Below are 14,280 nucleotides of genomic sequence, written 5' to 3' on the forward strand. Positions count from 1 at the left end.
TTCCTTTAGTTTTTGTTGATTTGGAGACTTGATATAGAGAAGCAGTTTTACTTTTCTCTTCTTGATCTTAAAGGCTTGCCTCTCCTCATTTCTTGGTATATCTATGTTTTCAAGTTGTTGCAATCATCAATGTCTCGGTTTTTGCTTTTTAAGTGACTGATAGAATTAACACATTGTTTTTAGGCTTTTAAAACTTTCTCCTATATTGTTGTCTCTTTGTCCTTATTAGCTTCAGTTGTCAACATTTCCAAGCCTGCAGTCATCTGAGGGGCCTCAATAAATGGCATGCCCTCATCAGAGAAGTTGTTTGCTATATCTGTGAGAGATTGTGTTGATAGATGTTTGATGTGGGAAGGCTCTTCCACTGAGAGATACAATATCCCTAAGCAAGTGGGCCTGGGCTACATAAGATAACTACCTGAGCATGAGACAGTGATGAAGCAAGAGACCAACCTAGGAAACATTTGCCCATGGCTTTTGCCTTAATTTCCTTCAAGCTTGACTTTCTATGCTAAGCTCCCAAAGTGATGGACTGTGATCTGACAGTACCAAACTAAACGTGTAAACGCATTCATGACCTGAGATGCTTTTAGTTAAGGGATTTAGTCACAACAACAAAGAAGCACATTAGAACAAAAAGTTATATGCAAAGAGTGATTTTACTGCTGGACAGAATCTTGGAATGTTCTCTTTTTAAGGAGTGTGGAAAACATCAGGATTTACGATGGCAAATGCATTACAAAGCTGTACGCAGAGATTCATCAGCTGTTCTGGTAGGACCTAGAAGATCAGAGTATTGAGAGTAATGCAGACAGAGGATGTCCATGTCATAAGATTCGGTGGACAATAGACTCTACAGAAAATCAAGCTAGAGGTCATTTGTGTGATATTTTAGCTGCCAATCATACTAATTCATTCTGCCCATGCCTTGAAATTGAGTGAGGAAGAATTAAAAATTGATGAACAGGATTTCTTAGATGGAATATTGAATCTATTGAATGGTTAATATTAGAAAGACATTCAGGACCACAGTGAAAGAAAGAGACAAGTGGAACAGAAATTAGTGTAAAGCCTTTGTAGAGAAAAACAGTACTAGATAGTTTCAGATGGCAGTCACATGATGAAAGAGGCAGAATTTTTTCAAGGAGATTATCACCATCAAAGAAGAAGTCCTAGTTCTGGATTTGAAGCCTAAAATGATATTCATAGAGTAAATGCCTTTCTGCTAATTCTTCTGTTAATGGAAGGAGGACTCAAAGTGATTCCTAGTGCCAGGAATGAACTTCATATAAAGCCTGCTCCAAACGGTCCAAGAGTGACACCGTCCATCCCAATTTTGAATCCAAATTGACAGGCTCACCCATGTTGTGCTTTTTTTGGAAACAAGAAAGATGTAAAATTTAACGTAATAGATTCTTTGTGGTTTCTATTCAGCACTGCGCCAGCCTTCTGTGTTTGGCAGAGTCAGATCACCAGTGAAGATACTGTAAAGGTTCATTGCATGACACCATGAGGGGTGAAGCCTGAGTTGCATCTTGACACTACAAGATGTTGATATCCCTAAGTTATGAGATACCTGTCATGGAGTGCTGCCTATAGGGAGTGGAAGTAACCAATCTGAGAGATGTATGAGACGTTGCATAGATAGGACCCTCTAAGCCTTTTGAAACAGCAACAGGATTTGCTGTTTTCCTTGCTGGTCTTCTTTCCTTGGTACAGTCTTCTCTCACTGTGTATACATTCCTCTCTACTGGAATGGGAAGGGGTATTCTGTGTATCTATGTTGGAATGATGTAATTTGCTTCTGATGTGGCAGTCAAGAGATTTTCTTATATGTCAGAAGAGACTTTGGACATTTAAACAGTGTATGAGTTATTGCCAAATTTTAGGATCACTGAAGTTAGACTACTTTTTCATCATGGGATGGTCATAAGCCAATAGTGAATTTGGTCAGAAATTATTTGATCGAATCAAAAAAGCTCCCAGAGAAGATGATGTTTCTCATTTTGACATTGAATGAAAAATTTTCTGTCCTGAAAATCAGTATGTACACCAGGTAGGTTTTGCACTTACAGGTCTAACTCCAGTTGAGTTTGGGGTAAAATTTAGGCTAACATGCCTGGCATCAATAACATCATCATTAGCTGCTGAGTCTGGAATGTAGGGTTTTGGATTTTTTATTTTGTTTTGTTTTGTCTGTGTAAGCATAGGTTTTTGTGGCTATCTTCATCCACATCTTGCATTTGTAATTGCCAGAGAGTATATTTAATTTTTTAGGGGCATGTATTCATGACATTAACACTGAGCTTCCTGAGTCATTGAATTGCAGGAGTGTGACATTCTTCCAACCTGTTGTGTTTTTTTTAACTTTATTCATTCATTTTATTCACATTTTTATTTAACTTTTATTAATTACACTTAATTCATTTTTTATCTCCCCATAAGCCCCTACCTCCTCCCCTCCTGGTCCCACCCTCCACCCTCCTTTCTGCATGCATGCCCTTCCCCATGTCCACTGATTGGGGAGGTCCTCCTCTCCTTCTTTCTGATCTTAGTCTATCAGTTCTCATCAGAAGTGGCTGCATTGTGAGGGTTCTAGGTTATCTCCATGAATAGTCCTTGGTTGGAGTATGAGTCTCTGGGAAGTTCCCTGTGTTCAAATTTTCTTGTGTTGCTCTCCTTGTGGAGTTCCTGTCTTCTCCAGCTCTTACTATTTCCCACTTCTTACCTAAAATTCCATTCACTGTGCCCATCAGTTGGCCATCAGGCTCAGCATCGGCTTTCACAGTCTGCATGGCAGAGGCTTTCAGAGGCCCTCTGTGGCAGGTTCCAAGGTTGTTTCCTGTTTTCTTCTTCTGGCTTTTAGAGGCCCTCTGTAGCAGGTTCCTAGGTTGTTTCCTGTTTCCTGATAAGCTAGGGTTAGATAGAAGGGGAGTAAGTAGTTCCTTCCCTATCAGATTAGGGAAAGGGCATAGGAAAAAAGAAAGAGTGTGGGTGGGACTGGGAATAGATGACAGAGGGGTCTACAGTGGGTATACAAAGTGAATAAATTGTAATAAATAAAATTTAAAAATAATTTAACATCTCAATTGTAGCCTCCTCTCTTGTCTCTTCCTCACCTCATCCTCCATTCCTCTTTCCCGCGTATCCCATTTCATCAGATAGGGGGAGCCCTCCACTCCTACCAGCTGATCCAAACTTATCAAATCTCACTAGGACTGTCTACACCTTCTTCCTTTGTGGTGTACCAATGCCTCCTCCACCATGAGGAAGTGATCAAAGAGCAGGCAACAGAGTCCAGGTCAAAGCCAGCCCCTGCTCCCCTTACTATGGATCCCACATGGAGACTGAGCTGCCTATCAGCTACATCTGAGCAGGGGTATGGGTCCTCTTCATGAACGGTCTTTGGTGCATGCATCAATCTCTGCATGTCCCCACAGTCCCAGATTTGTTGACCTTGTTGGTCTTCTTATGGAGCTTCTGTCAGCTCTGAGTCTTTCTATCCCCCCACTCTTTCCTATGACTCCCTGTGCTCTGCCCAAAGTTTGGTTGTGAGTATTAGCATCTGCTTTATCCCCTACTGGGTTGAGTCTTTCAGAGGACATGTATGTTAGGCTCTCATCCTGTTCCCTCTTTTCAGTCATGTCTGATATCGATTCTATTTGCACTTTTGAATGAGAATTGAGCATCCTCCATAGGGTCCTCCGTTTTATTTATCTTCTTTAGGTCTGTGGATTGTAGTATGTTTGTCCTGTATTATGGCTATTATCCACTTATAAATGAGTATATACCATGCATGTCTTTCTGGTTCTGGGATACCTTACTCAGGATGATCTTTCCTAGTTCCATCCATTTCCCTGAAAATTTCACGATTTCCCTGTTTTTAATACATGACTAGCATTCCACTGTGTAAATATACCACAATTTTTGTAACTGTTGTTCCATTGAGAGACATGTAGGTTGTTTCCAGATTCTGGATGTTATGAATATAGATGCTGTGAACATAATTGAGCAAATGTATTTGTTGAATGGTGGAGCATCTTTTGGAAATATGCCCAGGAATAATATAACTGAGACTTGAAGTAGCACTATTTCCAATTGTCTGAGAAAGCATCAGAATGATTTCTAATGTGGTTGTATAAGTTTGCACTCTCACCAGCAATGGAGGAGTGTTTCCCTTTCTCCACATCCTCATTAGCATGTGCTGTCTCTTCAGGTTTTGATCTTAGTCATTCTGATGGACTATCAAAGTCATTTTGATTTGCATTTCCATGAGGACTATTGATATTTGGCATTTATTTAAATGTTTTTCCACCATCTGATATACCTCTGTGAGGAATTCTCTGTTTATTTCTGTACCCCAGTTTTAAAATGGTTTGTTGGAGTTTAATTTCTTGAGCTCTTTATATATCTTGTTACTAGCCCTCTATGCTGTATATAGATAGGGTTGGTGAGGATCTTTTCCCAGGCTGTGGGCTGTTGATTTGTTCTATTGACAGAATTTTTTGATTCATAGAAAGTTTTAGTTTCAGGAGATCTATTTATTAATTGTTGATCTTAGAGCCAGTACTCTTGGTGTTCTGTTCAGGAAGTTATCTTTATGTCAATGTGATCCAAGTGTTTTTCCCACTTTTTCTTCTAACTGATTTAGCGTGTCTGGTTTTATGTTGGAAGTCTTTGATCACCTTGGACTTTAGTTTAGTGTGGGATGGTAAATATGGATTTATGTTCATTTTTCTACATGTAGACTTCCAGTTATACCAGCACCATTTGCTGAAGATGTTGCCATTTTTTCATTGCATGGTTTTGGCTTCTTTGTCAAAAATCAAGTGTCCATAGGTTTGTGGGTTTATTTATAAGCCTTTGCTTCAATTCCATTCATTCACCAGTCTGTTTCTGTAATAGTACCATGCTGTTTTTATTACTGTTGCTTTATAGAATAGTTTGAGATAAGGGATGGAGAAACCTCCTGAAGATCTGTTTTTGTACAGGATTGTTTTAGCTATTCTGGTGTTTTCTGTTTGTTTGTTTGTTTGTTTTGTTTTGTTTTGTTTTCACATGAAGCTGAGAATTATTCTTTCAAGGTCTGTAAGGAATTGTGTTGATATTTTGATGGGGATATCATTGAATCTGTAGATTGTTTTTGGTAACATGGCAATTTTTATTATGTTGATCCTACTGATCCATTTACATGAGAGATCTTTCTATCTTTTGTTATCTTCAATTTCTTTTGTCAGAGGCTTGACAGTTTTTTGTTTTTTTTTCATATGGGTTTTTCACTTGCTTGGTTAGGGTAACACCAAGATACTTTATGTTTTGTTTGTTTGTTTGTTTTTCTGGCTATTGTGAGGGGTGTTGTTTCCTGAATTCTTTCTCAGGCAGTTTGTCTTTTGTACACAGGAGTGCTACTGATTTTTTGTTATCTTTGTATCCAGCCACTTCGCTGAAGTGTTTTTCAATTGTAGGCATTCCCTGGTAGAACTTTTGGGGACAGTTATGTATACTGTCATTTCATCTATGAATAGTGATACTTTGACTTCTTCCTTTCAATTTGTACACCCTTAAACTCCTTTAGTTTTCTTATTGCTCTAGATAGGACTTCAGATACTATATTGAAGATATTTGGAGAGAGTAGGTAGCCTTGCCTTGTCCCTGAGTTCAGTGGAATTGATTTAACTCTCTTTCCATTTAGTTTGATGTTAGCTATAGGATTGCTGTGTATTGCCTTCACTGTTTTTAGGTATGTGCCTTTTACCCTCGGTCTCTTCGAGACTTTAAAGAAGAATAAGTGTTGGATATTGTAAAATACTTTTGCAGCATCTAAGGAAATGATTGTGTGGTTGTTTTTTTTCAATTTATTGATATGATGGATTACATTGATGGATTCCATGTTATTTAACGACCGCTGCATGCGTGGGATGGAGCCTACTTGGTCATGGTGGATGATATCTTTAAAATGTTCTTGGATTTGGTTTGTATTTTATTTGAGTATTTTAAGAGGGATTGGTCTGAAGTTCTCTTTCTTTTTTGGGTCTTTGGTTCTTTGAGGATTTATCAAGGTGCCTTCAGTCTTACAAAAGGTGTTTGGTTATGATGCTTCCATTTATATTATATAAAATAGTTTGAAGAATATTGCTATTCTCTCTTCTTTGAAGCTCTGATAGAATTCTGCTCTGAAATCATTTGTCCCTTGGTTGGGAGTCTTTTGATGTTTGCTTCTATTCACTGAGGGGATGTAAGACTATTAAATTTCTTTACCTGATTTTGATTCAACTTTGGTAAGTGGAATCAATAAAAAAATTGTATATTTCATTTTGATTTTCAAATTTTGTGGCATATAGGCTTTTGACATAAGAGCTAATGGTTCTTTGGATTTTCTCAGTGTCTGTTATCTCTCTCTTTTTATCAGACTTGGTTGATTTGGATAGTGTCTCTCTGCCATTTTCTTAGTTTGGCTAAGAATTTGTCTGTTTTTTTATTTTCTCAAAGAAATAGCTCCTGGTTTTGTTGATTATTTGAATTGTTCTCTTTGTTCCTAATTAATTGATATCAGCCCTGAGTTTGGTTATCTAGTAGTCTGCTCCTGTTGGGTGTGTCTGCTTCTTTTTCATAGAGTATTCAGATGTGCCATTAAGTTGCTTGTATGGGAAGTCTCCAATAGCTTATGAAGGTACTTAGTGCTATTAAATCTCTTCTTAAGACTGCTTTCATTGCATCTCATAAGTTTGGGTATGATGTGCCTTCATTTTCATTGAACTATAGGAAGTTCTTTATTTCTTCCCTGACCCAGATTTCATTGAGTAGGGAGTTGTTCAGTTTCCACGTATGTGTAGGCTTTTTGCTATTTCTGTTATTGTCAAGATCCACCTTTAGTCCATCATGGTATGATAGGATGCAAGATATTACTTCAATCTTGTATCTGTTGAGGCCTGGTTTGTGACTACTGTATGGTCATTTTTAGAGAAGGGTCCGTAAGGTGCTGAAAAGGAGATATATTCTTTTCTGTTTGGGTGAACATTTCTCTAGATATCTGGCAGGTCCATTTAATTCATGGCATCCCTTAGTGTCATTATATCTCATTTTAGGTTCTGTTTCACTGCTCTGTCACTTGATGATATTGAGTTGTTGTGGTCTCTCACTATTAATGTGTGGAGACTGAAATGTTCTTTGAACTTAATTAATGTTTCTTTTACAAATGTGGGTACTCTTGAATTTGAGGCATAGTTGCCCAGAATTGAGACACCATCTTGGTGGAATTTTCCTTTTTTTGAGTTTGAAGTATCCTTCCTCATCCCTTTCAATTAATTTTGGTTGAATGTTTGTTTTATTAGATATTAGAATTGCTATTCCTGCTTGTTTCTTGTGTCCATTTGCTTGAAAACCACATTCCTGCTTCAACATCCCAGGAACTTTTTCCAGGGATTAGCTCAGTGATCTGAGGTTGGAACCAATTTTCCCTCACCGTTGGGTTTCCTTTCACCTGGGAAACACAGTCAGTGGTGTTTTGTGGCCTACTGTTCCAACTGTTGGTCACTGTGCAGTCTCTGCTACCCTGCTGATCAGACACAGTGTGCAATCAACTCTACCATCTGGGATCTGTTTTTTTTAATTTTTACTGAATATGAGTATTTTGCTTGTATGCATGACTATGCACCTCTTGTGTCCCTGCTCCTCATAGTCTGAAGATCACCTCAGAACTCATGAACCTAGAACAATGGATAGTAGTGGGTTTCATGTAAACACTGACAATTGATCCCAATTATTTGCAAGAGCAGCAAGAATTCTTCACTGCTGAGCCATCTCTCCCACCTTATGTTGCTTATTTATGACCAGAATTTACATTGCTAATATTTTTCTCTTTCAATTTTTACCTGTTTAAACATGCTTTCCCTTTTAGTAAGATCTTATTAATGTTACAGTTTAAGCTGTGGCACTGCTGGTTTCTGGAAGATTAATACAGAATTGAGTTGAATGTATAATTCTTTGTAGGAGCTTCAGTAAAGACCTCTGAGTTTTTTCTACCTATTATATTTGTTTGATTGACATTTAAGGAAGACTCTGACTTACAATATAGGTCTGGATGTCCTGAAACGCTTTGCATAGATCATGCTGGCATCCAACTCAATGAAATTCACCTGCCTCTGCCTCCTGAGTGATGGAATTAGAGGCATAACTGAATATACCCAGCTTGTTCATCATTTTTGTAGTTAATAAATGTTCATAAATTTCTCTGATATGTACTCAGTACTGTTCATTGTTCATTTCTCTCTGTGTCTCTGTCTCTATCTTTCTCTTTCTATTTCACTCTCTTCTCTCTGTTTGTCTTTGTCCACATTAATTGGCATGTCTATTCCAAGGCTATATCCTATTCAAAAAGTTCAGATATGACAGTTATTCAATTTTCTTCTGAGAATGATTATTGATAACATTAGCAATTCTTTTTTTAATATAAAAGCTTTAATCTTTATTCTTCAACTATAGACTATACATGATTTGGAAAGGAGAATATATAAAACAATTATCAAAAAAGAATAATGTGGTCTATATCTTTTCTTTTGTCTGGTCATTCACAAATATGATCTTATCAGCTATGATTGTTGTTGTTTGACACCTCACATTATTTTTATTCATGTATTTACTGTAGTCCACTTTCCCTTCCACAAATATATGAATCTCCCTTTTCACATATTGATATGCCACTTCCCTGAAGCATGGTAAAAAGATGATATTCAGTGCCATGTTGTGTTTTGACTGAGGTTATCCATTTATTCAGTGTCCCCTGATTACCACATCTCATTTGTTGCTAGATAAAATATTGTGATTCCTTTTCCTTCCACCTGTCTCATGACAGAGTCCTGACTGACTTGATCAAGGAACTGACCAGGATTCATAGATCGCTCAAGAACCCAACTGCTCACTACTTTAGATTCCTGTCTTACAAAGTGATGAAACTCCTGTAACACAGTTCTTCAAAGCACACCTTTGGTTTTTCTTACAATCTAACCTTTAGGCTTTTTCTTCTCCCCTCCTTCACCCAATGCACAGCACCCAACTGTCTAACATTAGCACTTCTGTGTCAGAAAATATATGGAAGAAGCACTAGAATTATATGGTTATATTTCCAAAGAAGTATAAATTTATATTGTTGCCAATGTTTCTGTTGTACAATTGTATATTGTACAATTATATTTTAGAATTCAGTGACATTCAATGATGTGCATGTGAAATTCAGCCAAGAAGAGTGGGCTTTGCTGGAATCTTCCCAGAAGCAACTCTACAAAGATGTGATGCTAGAGACATGCAAAAACCTCACTGAAATAGGTAAGACTGTGAATTTTCTTTCACTTTTAAAATAAGGAGACAACTCTTACTTTGTTGTTGATCCTCTTCTGCAATTCCAATTGAGAATGAGGAGGAATGAGGTGATTTAATCAGGCATAGTACTAAGGGTCACAGAATGTAGTGATTTAAGTTTTTCCTTAATAATAATATGATATTTCCAATAATATATATTTCTGGTACTATATTTTAGGTTACAAATGGGAACACCATAATATTGAAGAACATTTTCAAAGTTCTACAAGTAACAGAAGGTAAATTTATATGCATGCTGATACAGACACGAGTGTTAAGAAATTTTAATGTGTCCTGGAAGTGTTTGTTTTTATTTTTGTTTTTGTTTGTTGGCTGCTTTTTATTTTTTGTTTTTGGAAGATTTTTTTTTGTAGCCGTGGCTTGTCTTAGACTTGCTTGGTGGAACAGCCTGACCTTGAAATCACACATATCTGCCTGTTTCTGCCTCCACGAATGCAGGGATTAAAGGCATGTACCATACCTGGCTGTGTCCTGGAGGTTTTGAAGAAAAGCAACAGTGTAAAAACAGCACTGCTTTAAGTGTGCTGATGATCATTAAATTCCCACAATTCCATTTACCTTAATGTCAGGTATCTGATTTGTGTTTGCAAGGCATTCCCTAAGATAGAAGAAAATTAAATAATGTTGTAACAGAAAATACCATTTAAATCATATAGACATTACAACTACTGAGTTGAACTGCCAATCTGTTTAGTCTCATTTTATCTACTCAGATATTGTAAGAGGTATACATATTGAATAGGTGATCAGTATGTGTCCAAAACTTCCTAATAACAACCACTGTTACTCATATTCATGCAGTAACATTGGAAAGTTTAGTGAAAGGAGCAGCTTATGAGAGTCAAGAATATTGTTGTGGAGAAACATTAATCCCTATATGATATGTCTATGATGAACAAAAAACAAACTGTGTTAATTCAATGAGGGAATCCTTTATTATTCTTGTAATTTAAATAGGTATAGCATATGTCACAATGTTTGTAAGGCACATGAGTAGAGGGATATTGAAAGAAGCAGTGTAGCTGTCTTTCTCCAAGAACAATTACTTTTGTAGTAGTCCCCACTTTGAGTAGAATTTCTGAATGCAATAAATGGTTACTGTTAATTGGTTTTGCAACTTAAATGAGAATTCATCAGCAAACTAATACTGCTGAAAATACCTATGAATACTAGGAATTTGGAACTTCTTCTGCTTCTCTTGTCTCACTTTGCAAAGGAAGTGTCATTCATACAGTAAAAACAATGCGAATGGGATTGCTGTGGTAAATCTCTGTATTCTTACAATAATCTCTCTCTATATAAATATAAAAAAATACTCTTATAGAAAAATGATGCTATGAAAGTGAACCATGGAACAAATGCTCTTACCATCACAGGGATCTTTGAAAATACCCATAATGAAGGGAAAAATCATTAATGTAAATAACATGATAAAACTTTAAAATTTGATTCTCCTTTACCATTAGACCAAATTATGAAATTAATTAATAAAGATAAATATATTTATTAGTGTAAAGCACTGACTGTGGTAAATCTTTCACATGTGGTAATTATCTCTGCAGGCATGCAAGCAGTTGTACTGGAGAGAAACCTACTAAATGCACTCTATGTGGTAAAGCTTTCTCCAATACCACTGATCTCATACGGCATAAAGGAACACACACTGGAGAGAAGCTTTACAAATGTAATCAATGTGGTAAAGTCTTTGCACAAAAGAGTCATCTCATAAGCCATAGAAGAACACATACTGGAGAGAAACCTTATGAATGTAACGAGTGTGGTAAAGCCTTTACACGAAACAGTACTCTCTTAAGCCATAAAAGAACACACACTGGAGAGAAACCTTATGAATGTAACCAGTGTGGTAAAGCCTTTGCAGAAAACACTCATCTCTTAATCCATAAAAGAACACACACTGGAGAGAAACCTTATGAATGTAACCAGTGTAGTACAGCCTTTGCACAAAAAAGTCATCTCATAAGCCATAAGAGAACACATATTAGGAAGAAACCTTATGAATATGCCCAATATGATAAAGCCTTTGCACAGCCGAGTAGTATCCACAAACAAGAAAAGACACACAGTGGAGAGAAGCCTGGTGAGGGTAATTAGTGTGATAAAGCCTTTGTATGTAATATTCATCTCCTAAGACAACAACACATTGTGGAGGGAAACCATATAAATATAACTATGTGGCAAAGCCTTTGCACATAACTTCTAATAAATCAAAAAACACATACTGGAAAGAAGCTGTATGACTGTAACCAATGTGAATAAACTTTTGCACTTCAGAATAATCTCCACACTCATGAAAGAAATCCTAATGGACAGAAAGCCTGTGAGTGTTTTTAACATGGTGAAACCATTCCACATTTGTATAATCTTCATCATCATGAAAGGATTCATAATGGAGGAAAAACTTACGAATGTGTTAAAATGGTGAGGCCTTGCACAAATCTAGAGTCATCATTATCATAAAAGTATCCTTACTGGAGAGGATTTCTGTGAGTATAAGCAATGTGGAAAGGCCTCTGTGTACTTTGGTCCACTGAGATCCAACAGAACTGTAAAACTAGCTCAATGGAAATGACCTCCCTTTTCTAAAGGGGAACGGGAATAGGGAGAATAGGAATGGAGGGTAGTACTGGGGGAGAGAAGGGAGGGGGACTACGATTGGTATTTAAAGTAAATAAACTTATTTATAAAAAGAATACAATGAATATTGAATATCAATTACATGCAACAGTATTATATAATAAGGTGTTTATGGAAGACTTATTGATAATCCTGATTCTCAACATTTACTGTTTTCAATTGCCTCACATTACACAAGAAACTTTTAGTCCAGTGGATGAATATGTAGGGAATGGTGAACTAACACCAGCCAGGAAGTTCTCTGAGAGTATGAAAACAGTGGTAGCCTGTAGAAGTTTCTTTGTGTACACATACCTATTGTTCCAGCGGTACTATTGAAAAACATCACAACCAACACTGAATTTTGAGATATGAGGGAGGAGGCTTTCTTTTCCATGTATGACCCTGCTTCTGGCCTAGATGTGTAACCATGTCAAGGGTGAGTTTTTCTGGAGAGTGTCTTTAGACATAGACACCACCAATCAAATTTGTTAGATGGCCTTTGACACAGATACCCGATCACTCCTCCCTTCAAATATCAGAAAATTTAATTATTTGTTCTTGTTCTTGTTCATATGATAGGAATGTGCTGTTTAATGCAAATCGAGCACCCTTGAATTGCCTAGTATTAAACAATTATCTACACCTATGCTTGGAGCATCCCAGGCACTCCCCAAGGGGTATAAGCTTGTTTTCTGGAATTAAAGTTGAACTTACTTTCTGAGGTGATTCCCAGTGTGGCTCATCACTGTTATGCTTGTAGGCTTTCCAAGCTTTATACCTCATCTTCTGCCCCTCATGCCTTTCTGGGTTGGTTGAAAACAGCCTTCTAGGCAGCAAGAGAATCATGTTCTCTGAAATGCTTGTGATAAAATGTTTCAGAGGTTATAGCATTTCAATTTCACATGTTTCTGCATGTGAGATGGTAAATTAAACACTATATTGGGGGCTGGACTCTTTAAAATGAGTTATACCTAGTGTTTCTTTCATGGCAAGGTTGCAGGAAAGCTTCATGGTATGAAATCTTCTAAGGTGAGTATAGTGGCCGATGGAAAAGAAATAATAGCAGAAATTTTATTTCTCTGCTTTTAGTAGCTGAGCACTTTTCCAATAAGGTATGGGTGGATGGCAGAGGAGAGTTACTTCCCTTTTGAGTAGGCTAGGGAAAGGGGATGGGGGAAGATGAAGTGAGGGTAGGAGCAGTAGGAGTTGAAGGAGTGACCTTCAACCATCATACATAATGAATAAATTGTGAAAAATAAAATTTTTATTTTATTAATAAAAACAATTAATAAAATAAAAAAATACTAAAAAAACAAAAGAGCAAAATAGCAAAATTTTGAGTCTAGTTTGGGTTACTGCCCTTCCTCAAAGAGAAGAAAGAAGATATATAGAAAGAAAAGAAAAACATAATCTTTGTCTTTGTCACCTTTCTTCCCTGTGGGCTCACTTGATAATCATTATCCAATGGAGACCATGCTTCTCTCTCTCTGAACTTTATGTTACCATAACAGTAGGATTCAAACCTGGAACTAATGGCAGAGGTTCCTAGTTAACATATCAAATCAAACCTACCTGACATTTTCTCCCAGCAATCCTTCAGTTCTTCGATGTTGTCTGGTCCTCCAGGCTAGTATAGCCCATGCAATACCCTGAATTCTCCTTCCCAGGGCCTGAGCTAACCTCACTTCCCCTTCACCCATATATAGGCAAACTATTTTGGCTACCCGGTCCTGTCAAGAGCCATTCAGTAGCAATAGCAAAAGGGCTGTAGAACTCATGGAATGTGGCTCCCCTGTTAGCATAGTCACGAGGAGTTTGTCTTGGAGAAGCATAATCCCTAGAACTGCTTGTCCTGAGGACTTTGTGCTCTTATGTAGCATATCTCTGCTTGTTGCCCTTATGATGCCCATATTCCTCATAACATGAGTTGTATGAAAACTCTAAAGAGGCTTCTAGCCCATCACTGGGCGATATCATTGGCATTTAAAATTAACAATATTTGATCTCTTTCCACCTGTTTACTGGAGCAGATTAATGAATTAACCACTGCCCTTGAAAGGAGCCATAGATGTAGATTGTTAGCAATGACCATTATACTTAGAAACAATTTGGTAAAATAGATTGTTTAACAAGGTCAGGGAAGATGTTTTTGCTAATGGCTCTGATGTAAAATATCTTAAAGAACAATTTAAAGTTAAGAAAAGTACACCGTTAAAAAAAGCCAGGGATGATTTAAGGTTGATGAGCCGAAACAATAGCCCAAGGTAG

The 14,280-nt window shown here is 37.1% G+C and overlaps 1 pseudogene; it reads right to left on the bottom strand.

Moving 5' to 3' along the window:
• Positions 1-8,553: 8,553 nt before the first annotated feature.
• LOC132651390 (single-stranded DNA-binding protein, mitochondrial-like) overlaps positions 8,554-14,280 on the bottom strand; it is a 29,801-nt pseudogene continuing 24,074 nt past the window's right edge.

The sequence above is a fragment of the Meriones unguiculatus genome, assembly GCF_030254825.1.
Source record: "Meriones unguiculatus strain TT.TT164.6M chromosome 13 unlocalized genomic scaffold, Bangor_MerUng_6.1 Chr13_unordered_Scaffold_65, whole genome shotgun sequence".
Taxonomy (NCBI): Eukaryota; Metazoa; Chordata; class Mammalia; order Rodentia; family Muridae; genus Meriones; species Meriones unguiculatus.